A 9,324-nucleotide genomic window follows, 5' to 3' on the forward strand; every position below is an offset into this window, starting at 1 on the left:
AGCAGTGGATGCAGCACTACCCATTTTCTTCCTCTCTGACTACCATCCAATACGTCAATATTTCTTCTAGATGAGAGATCTTATAGTTATTCTTCTTACAATTTAGTATTCCCATCTCCTAATGCTACACTTCACCCTCTCCACTGAACAGACGTTCACAGAATTTGTTGAAAGCTCCAGTTTCTGTAAAAGTACTGAACATATTGATTTTCTTCACCAGGCTCATTGATGTGAAAGTTAAACTTATCAACCAGATGATAGGAAATCTTATAAAGTACACATGATGACACCTCTTGGTGCTCCGAGGAGTTGAAAACCATTTTTATCCCTAAACGTACAACTGTTATTTTTCTACTATTCCACCCTCAGAACAATTGTTCTGGAATAAATGGTTGAGGACCATTAATTACTTTCTCCAAGATGTGAATAAAAATTAATACCAACCTCCCAATGTTTTCTCTCTTCCTGACACCCAGCTCTGAGGTTTTCACAATCTAATACACAACAACTGTAGACTAAAGTGCAAGGGTTTAAATTTGATCATTTTCTGCCTTTACCTTCAGTCGATGAATGTGAAAATAATGACAGCTATAGTTCCTAAGTATGTGCCAGTGAAGGATACAGATATTTAGTATGGACACACGCCAGAGAAGTGTCAGTGTAATGAACATTGTGACAAACTGCTTAGCTAGGTTGTAAATAGAAAATGGATGGTGTCTTTATCTCACTGCTGTGAGCAGTTGTAACTGTACATGCTTGGACAATAAATGAAGAACTGAAGGTAACATTTTCCAATTTCATATTAGAATTGTTTCAACATTCAGCTAGTTTGATTCCAATTTTGTTATGAACTGTCATTGTCCCCAAAAAAACAAATTTTATGCCTAAACTGTAAGATAAAATAAGCATCAGCATCTGTAATGAGCTGCAAGATAATTGTGTATAGAATGCAATTGATCTGGAATAAAGAACAGAGCAGATGTATGCATGTGTGTCATCCAATTTCCTAGTGATATGGATAACTGCCAGAAAATTGACAGCTTAATAAATTTTGTAGCATACTTGTATTCAGAGTGAAAATTACAGCATTTCTGTCCTTCCAGAGTTACGATTTTGACAGACGGTTGAGTGTTGGTATTACTTTGCTCATTCATGTGAGCAACATCATGCTCTGGAGAAAGGTCACTAGACTCGAAACATTAACTCTGCTTTCTCTCCACTGATGCTGCCAGACCTGCTGAATTTCTCCAGCTGTTTTTGTTTTGTTGGTTAGCAACATCACTAATTTGTTCATGAATCTTTCCCTTATTTTTAATAAAATTTTATGTTTTCATTTAGAATATCTTACTTTTGACAGCAAAGTAGAACATCACAAATATACTTCAATGTTGCCCCACAGAACTAGCAGAATAATTCAAATTTGCTCTAAACTGTAACATTCTCACTGCTCAAGAATAAAGACAATATATGTATGGGTCATGTGGCAGCGTAAGAGGAATCTGGGGATTAATATGATTTCCGATTGTCAAGAAAGGTTCTTTTAACTCAATTAAATTATATGTGGACTAAGCTAAATATTTTGGGTGGGTGAGGAAGGAAGAGAGAAAGAGCTAATTCAATCATCAAAAGCACTTTTATTCCGCACTAGAAGCAGATTTGTATTCTGACAGTATAGCATTCCTAGTTCTTATGCTTATTCTTTGTTCCCACACCATGTCAGAAAATGAAGTACAAGAAATAATTTAACTCCTTTCTAATTGACCAGCTTCTGAAGTACAAGCTATACCTTAATAAGCTTGCATTCCAGAACTCGATGTATCTTTAATGCAGTCTCATAGTTTGTTATTTCCCCACAACACCTGACTGGTTTCCTAATTGTCTGAATTATTAAACTAGCTCAGTGCATGATCTTCAATCTTGATCTCTACATTGTGAGTGCCCATATTTTTATGAAGGAAAGTAAGATTTGTTTCAAGAGTCCAATTAATCAATTGCCATATCCTACTCTTTCTTCTTCTGATGCTCCTATAGAATTGCAATTAGCAGACTATAGAGCTGTTTTTAAGTCAGCCCTAGAATTAAGTCCAGTGTTGAACTGGACAGCAAACGTTGTGACCCACTGGATTATGGGGCCAGCTGATTTTTTTAACTTTCTGCAGCCACAGGGGTACCAGCCCAGCATGGAGTGTGATGGCAGCCAGTGGTCAGGCTACATGAAGGACCCCTGCGTTGGTCTGCTGTGGAGAGCCTTTGGAGAGAGACTGTGATGTTTGTCTTTTTAAATTTGCTTCTTGTTTTTTTCTGACCGACAGTTGTACTGTGTATAGTTAGTGAAACTTTTTTTCTCATTTCTCTATTCCGTAACGAACAATTGTACCTTTGTACCTAGGATGGTGCTGCAAGTGGCGATATATAAATTTTTCACTGTACTCATTTGTGTACATGTGACAATAAAGCGAATTCAATTTATTTGAATACCCTGACTGTAACCTCACCCAAAACTGACCAGCTGGAGGTGAAATTGCTGTTGTGTTAGATGGCTTTAAGGAACCCAACAAACAATCTCTGGTAAAGTAAGTAAGTATGGATAGGGCTAGATGCTAGTGTGGTGGGTGATGGTGTGTCAGCAAATGCACAGCTGTGGGTGGCAGGAAGCCCAAGATAGGGGAGGCCAATGTGCACATGTATGGCCTGAAGGAGCTTGGAACTAACTCTTACTTCAGCAAATGCTTAGAGCTGTCAACACTAAAGATTTTCAGAAACAAAATTAATGATGGAAAATAGGATCATAGCACATTTTCTCTTTGATCAATATAAAGCTTTAACTAAATACTTATCTTCTCTTAAATCCGCTTTTATTTAAAATTCATAAGGCTGTCTGAAAATAAGACAACAAAATTTTAACAATATTCAACACTTGGCTAGCTCAAAACCTGCTGTTGTGGTGTTGATATCACTTTGTTCTGCTTTGCTAACTTTAAATTGTAATTTAAATACCTTTACAAACACAGACTGTTGAAAGAAATCAATGATGAAATTCTGTTAAATAATAAATATATTTACAGCTTCGTTCCCACATAACTTAGGAGCTTACGGTGCAGGAGCCCCTAGGGGGCACTGACAGTAATAAGATGGAATTCACCATGCAGTTTCAGAAGGAGAAGATGGATTTAGATGCCATGGTGTTACAATTAAATAAAGATAACAACTAAGATATGAGAGGGGAGCTGGCCAGAGATTGGAAGGGGAGCCCGGCTGAGAAAGTGATGGAGCTGAAATAGCAGGATTTTTGTGGGGGGAGGGTAATTCAGGAGGCACAGCAGAAAATCATCTTACAGAAGAAGAAACGTACTAAGGGAAGGAGGAGGTAGCCATGACTGACAAGGGAAGTCAGGGACAGCAGAAAAGCAAAAGCACACAATGTGGTGAAGTGTAGATTAGATTACTTACAGTGTGGAAACAGGCCCTTCGGCCCAACAAGTCCACACCGACTCGCCGAAGCGCAACCCACCCATACCCCTACATTAGCCCTTACCTAACACTACGGGCAATTTAGCATGGCCAATTCACCTGACCCACACATCTTTGGACTGTGGGAGGAAACCAGAGCACCCGGAGGAAACCTTTGCAGACACGGGGCGAACGTGCAAACTCCACACAGACAGTCGCCTGAGGCAGGAATTGAACCCGGGTCTCTGGTGCTGTGAAGCAGCAGTGCTAACCACTGTGCCGCCATACCGCCCGTGTAGTGGAAAGCCAGAGGATTGGGAAGCCTTGAAAAACCAGCAGAGGATAACTGAAAAAAAGCAATAAGGCAGAACAAGTTGAAATATGAAGGCAAGCTAGCTAGTACTATTAAAGAAGATTGCAGGAATTTTTTTAGCCATATAAAAGGTAAGTGAGATGCAAGAATAGACATTGGACCACTGGAAAGTGAGGCTGGAGAAGTAGGAATGGGAAACAAAGAAATAGCAGAGAAACAGAGCAGATACTTTGCATTAGTCTTCATGATGGTAGACACCAAAAACATACCAGAACTTCAGACAGTCAAGAACAGAGGTGAGTGTACTGGCCCTCGTGGCAGAGAAAATACTGGGGAACTGAAAGGTCTGAAGGTGGACCAGAGGGACTGTACTCCAGAGTTCAGAAGGAGGTAGCGGAGATTATTGTGAAGGCATTGGTGGGGATCTTTCAGGAATCACTGGAATCAGGGAGAGCCTCAGGGGATTGGAAAATGGCAAACGTAACCCCATGTTTAAGATGGGAGAGAGGTGGAAGATAGGAAATAATAGGATGGCTATCCCAACCTTAATCATTGTTAAGATTTTAGAGCCCTTCATTAAGGATGAGATTGCAGAGCACTTGCAAGTCCATGGTAAAATAGGGCAAAGTCAGTATGGTTTCATCAACGGTAGATCATGGCTGACAAATTTGCTAGAATTTTTTGAGCAGGCAATGAGCAATTTAGACAAAGGAAATCCAGTGGACCTGATAATTTTGGATTTCCCAAAGGCCTTTGACAAGGTGCTGGTTAGAAAGCTACTAAATAAGATAAGAGACTATGGCATTAAGAGCAAGGTACTGGCCTTGATAGAGGATTGGCTGACTGGCAGAAGGCAGAGAATGGGGAGAAAGGGGTACTTTTCAGAATGGCAGTTGATGACTAGTGGGGTCTATGTTAAGACTACAACTAATCACGTTGTACATTCACAATCTCAATGAAAGAACTGAGAACATTGTTACAAAGTTTGCAGATGATTCAAAGATAGGTGGAGAGACAGTTGTGTTGTGGAAACAAGGGGACTGCAAAGGACTTCAACAAGTGGGTAAAGAAATGACAGATTAATTACAACGTGGGAAGATGTGAGGGTTTGGAATTTGATAGGAATAGAGGCATAGGCTATTTTCTACATGGAAAGGCTTCAGAAATCTTAGGCACAAAGAGACTTAGGAGTCTTGGTTCAGGATTTTCTTACCATTAACATGCAGGTTTAGTTGGCAGTTTGGAAGACAAATACAATGTTAGCATTCATTTAAAGAGAGTTAGAATACAAGAGCATGAATTTATGATGAGACTATATATAGTGTTCTGGTCAGACTGAATTTGGAATATTGTGAACAGCTTTGGGCCCCATATCCAAGGAAGGATATGCTGGCATTGGAGGGAGTCCAGAGAAGGTTTACAGAAATGATCCTGGGGATGAAAGGATTCTCATATGAGGTGAGGTTGAGGACTCTGGGTTTGTATTCAATGGAGTTTTAAAGGTTGAGGGGGAAATCTCATTGAGACTTAGAGAGGACTGAGAGGCCTGTGGAGAAGGTGCTTCCATTAGTTGGAAAGACTAGGACCCAATGGCACAGCTTCAGAGTGAAGTGGCAACTCTTTAGAACAGAGATGAGGAGGAATTTCTTCAGCCAAAGGGTAATGAATCTGTGGGACTCATTGCCACAGAAGGCTGTGGAAGCCAAGTCGTAGAGTCATACAGCTGTACAGCATGGAAACAGACCCTTTCTGGTTCAATCGTCCATACTGACCTGGTATCCTAAATTGATCTAATCCCATTTGCCAGCATTTAGCCCTTATCCCTTCATACCTTTCCAAATCATTTACCTCTCCAGATGCCTGTTAAATGTTGTAATTGTGCCAGCCTCCAGCACTTCCTCTCAGCTCAAACCACACATGCTCTACCCTCTACATGAAAAGGTTGTCCCTTAGGTCCCTTTTATATCTTTCCCTTCTCACTTTAAACCTATGCCCTCTAGTTTTGGAATCCTCCACCCCAGGGAAAAGACCTTGGCTAATCACCTTATCCATGTCCCTCATGATTTTATAAACCGCTATACGATCACTCCTCAGTCTCCGACGTTCCAGAAAAAATAGCCCTCGCCTTTTCAGCCTCTCCCTATAGCTCAAACTCTCCAACCCTGGCAATGTTCTTGCAAATCTTTTCTGAACCCTTTCAGGTTTCACAACATCCTTCCTATAGCAGGGAGACCAGAATTGCATGCAGTATTCCAAAAGTGGACTAACCCATGCCCTGTACAGCTGCAAAATGACCTCCCCACTCCTATACTCAGTACACTGACTAATAAAGGCAAGCATACTAATTGCCTTCTTTGTTATCTTGTTGACCTGTGATTCCACTTTCAAGGAACTATGATCCTGCACTCCAAGGTCTCTTTGTTCAACAACACTTCCCAGAACTTTACCATTAAGTGTACACGTCCTGCCCTGATTTATACAGCACCTCGCATTTATCTACACTAAACTCCATTTACTACTCCTTGGTCCACTGACCGATCTCATCAAGATCCCACTGTACTCTGAGTTAACCTTCTTTGCTGCCCACTAATGTTGGTGTTCAATCTAATTTTGGTGTCATTTACAAACTTACGAACTATGCCTCCTATGTTCACATTCAAATCTTTTATATAAATGATGCAAAGCAGTGGATCCAGCACCGATCCTTGTGGAAATCCTCTGGTCACAGGCCTCCAGTCTGAAAAGCAACCCTCTACCACCATCCTCAGTCTTCTACCTTCGAGCCAGTTCTGTATCCAAATGGCTGTATTCTATCATGTCTAACCAGTCTACCATGAGGAACCTCGTTGAATGTCTTATTGAAGTCCATAACGATCACATCCATTGCTCTGCCCTCATCAACCCTCTTTGTTACTTCTTCAAAAAAACTCAATCACGTTAGTGAGACAAGATTTTCCATGCACAAAGCCATTTTGACTATCTCTAATCAGTTCTTGCCTTTCCAAATATATGCAAATTCTGTCTCTCAAGATCATCTTCAACAACTTGCCCATCGATCAGGCTCATCAGTCTATAGCTCCTTGGCTTTTTCTTACCACCTTTCTTAAATTATGGTACTACGTTAGCCAAACTCCAGTCTTCCGGCACCTCACCTCAGGTTATCGATGATACAAATATCTCAGCAAGGGGCCCAGCAACCATTTCTCTAACTTCCCATAGAGTTCTAGGGCACACCTGATCAGGTCCTGGGGATTTATTTACCTTTATATGTTTTAAGACATCCAGCACCTGCTCCTCTATTATATTTATATTTTTAAAATTCTCACTTCTTACTTCTCCATCTTCCATATATTTCTCCACAGTAAACACTGACACAAAATACTTGTTTAGTATCTCACCCATCTCCTGTTTTGGATTCTCCTTAACCCTATTTGACAAAGCTTTCTCATGTCCCCCATTTACCCTTCTGATTTCCCTCTTAAGTATAGTCCTACTGCCTATATACTCTTCCAGGGATTGGCTTGATCCCTGCTGTCTACACTTGATATATGCTTCCTTCTATTTCCTGACCAAAATCTCAATTTCTCTAGTCATGCAGTATTTCCTGCACTTCCCAGCCTTGCCATAACAGGAACATACTGTCTCTGTACTCTCGTTATTTCATTTTTCAAAGCTTCCCATTTTCTAGCCATCCCTTTACCCGAAAACATCTGCCCCCATCAACTTTTGAAAATTCTTGCCTCATACTTTCAAAATTGGCCTTCCGCTAATTTTCCTGATGAAGGGCTTATGCTCAAAACGTCGAATTCCCTATTCCTGAGATGCTGCCTGGCCTGCTGTGCTTTGACCAGCAACACATTTTCAGCTTCCTCTAATTTAGAAATTGAACTTTTAGATCTGGTCTATCATTTTCCATCACTATTTAAAAACTAATAGAATTATGGTCACTGACCTCAAAGTGCTTCCCTACTGACACCACAGTCGCTTGCCTTCCCTTATTTCCCTAGAGTCTGTCAAGTTTTGCACTTTCTCTAGTAGGTGCATCCACATACTGAATCAGAAAATTTTCTTGTACGCATCAAACAAATTTCTCTCCATCCAAGCCATTAATACTTTGGCAGTCCCACTTTATGTTTGGAAAGTTAAAATCCCCTATCATAACCACCTGTTGTTCTTAGAGACAGCTGGGATCTCCTTACAAATTTGTTTCTCAATTTCCTGCTGACTATTGGAGGGATCTACAGTACAATCCCAATAAGGTGATGATCTCTTATTTCCCAGTTTCACCCAAATTACTCCCCTGGACGTATTTCCAGGAATATCCTTCCTAAGTACAGCTGTCATGTTTTCCCTAATCACATTGAATGTATTTAAGACACAGATAGTTCAGTTCTTGACTAGTAATGGGATGAAGAGGTATGGGGAAAAGGCAGAATGGGGTTGAGAAGCATACCAGCTATAATTGAATGATGGAGCAGACACAAATGAGCCAAATAGCCTAATTGTGCTCTTATATTTTATGTTCTGAATACACATGACAATATAAAGGAACCCTTTCTTTATGGAGCAGATTGATATGGAGATAGTTATTTTGTTAAATAGAGTATCTTCAATTACAAAAGACAAAAATGTTTCCTGCCACAAGTGACTAAATTTCAGAATATTTATTACACTTTGTACTTAATGTAGCAGAAGCTTGTGAGATTTTTCAGTGGCTTCTCTTACGTCCAAATCAATTAAATTGAATCAAGACATAGATTTTTTGGTGGAACCCAGAGTGCAGAATGTTACATCTCCAGTAAAGGGTCAAAGATGCATAGAAACCTCTTAAAAATATTGCTATAGATGAAAGATTTTTCAGCTATGAAAGAGAACATTGTGCTGCTTTTGAAATCTCACTGTCAATATCAAATACTCCCTTTGTAAGCACTATTTTCCCTCTTTGGACAGCCTTGTGTTCACACATAGAGAAAGTCATTTCCATATTGATGATTCTCCTAACTAGAATGTTGAGAAATCCACAGAGATGGTACTTGTCTGGTTTGGAATTATCACTCTCCCTATAGCAACTCACCCTACTTGCAAGATCAAGGAAGTTTGCATACATAGTGGCGTACCCAAAACGAAGATCTTCGATTATATGCATGGATGCTTCTGGAGTTTTCCCCAAAAAAAGCCCCAGAGGTTATAAAATATTTTTCCGCACTGCTTATTTGAATTGATACTTATTATTAAGGCACTGCTTTAGATTATCTGGAACTAAATTGGAAGAATCTCAGTCTCGACCAATTGATCTCCTCTTCAACATGAGCCAGGCTGGCTTAACTATCAGTGATGCTCTGAAATACTTTGATCCTACTTGTTTTGACTTTCAGATTACTGATTTAATTGCAGCCCCCAAATTGCAAGGATACCTTTATTTTTACCCTCACCAAATTCAAATGTTCAGAGATATTATTATGTCCCATGGAGTAGGTGGGTCTCGAATCGAGGCCTACTGACTCATAGCTAGGGATACTTAATCTTGAACCACCGCTCACATCCAGACTCTGTTTTACCTC

This window comes from Hemiscyllium ocellatum, chromosome 12 (genome assembly GCF_020745735.1).
Source record: "Hemiscyllium ocellatum isolate sHemOce1 chromosome 12, sHemOce1.pat.X.cur, whole genome shotgun sequence".
NCBI lineage: Eukaryota > Metazoa > Chordata > Chondrichthyes > Orectolobiformes > Hemiscylliidae > Hemiscyllium > Hemiscyllium ocellatum.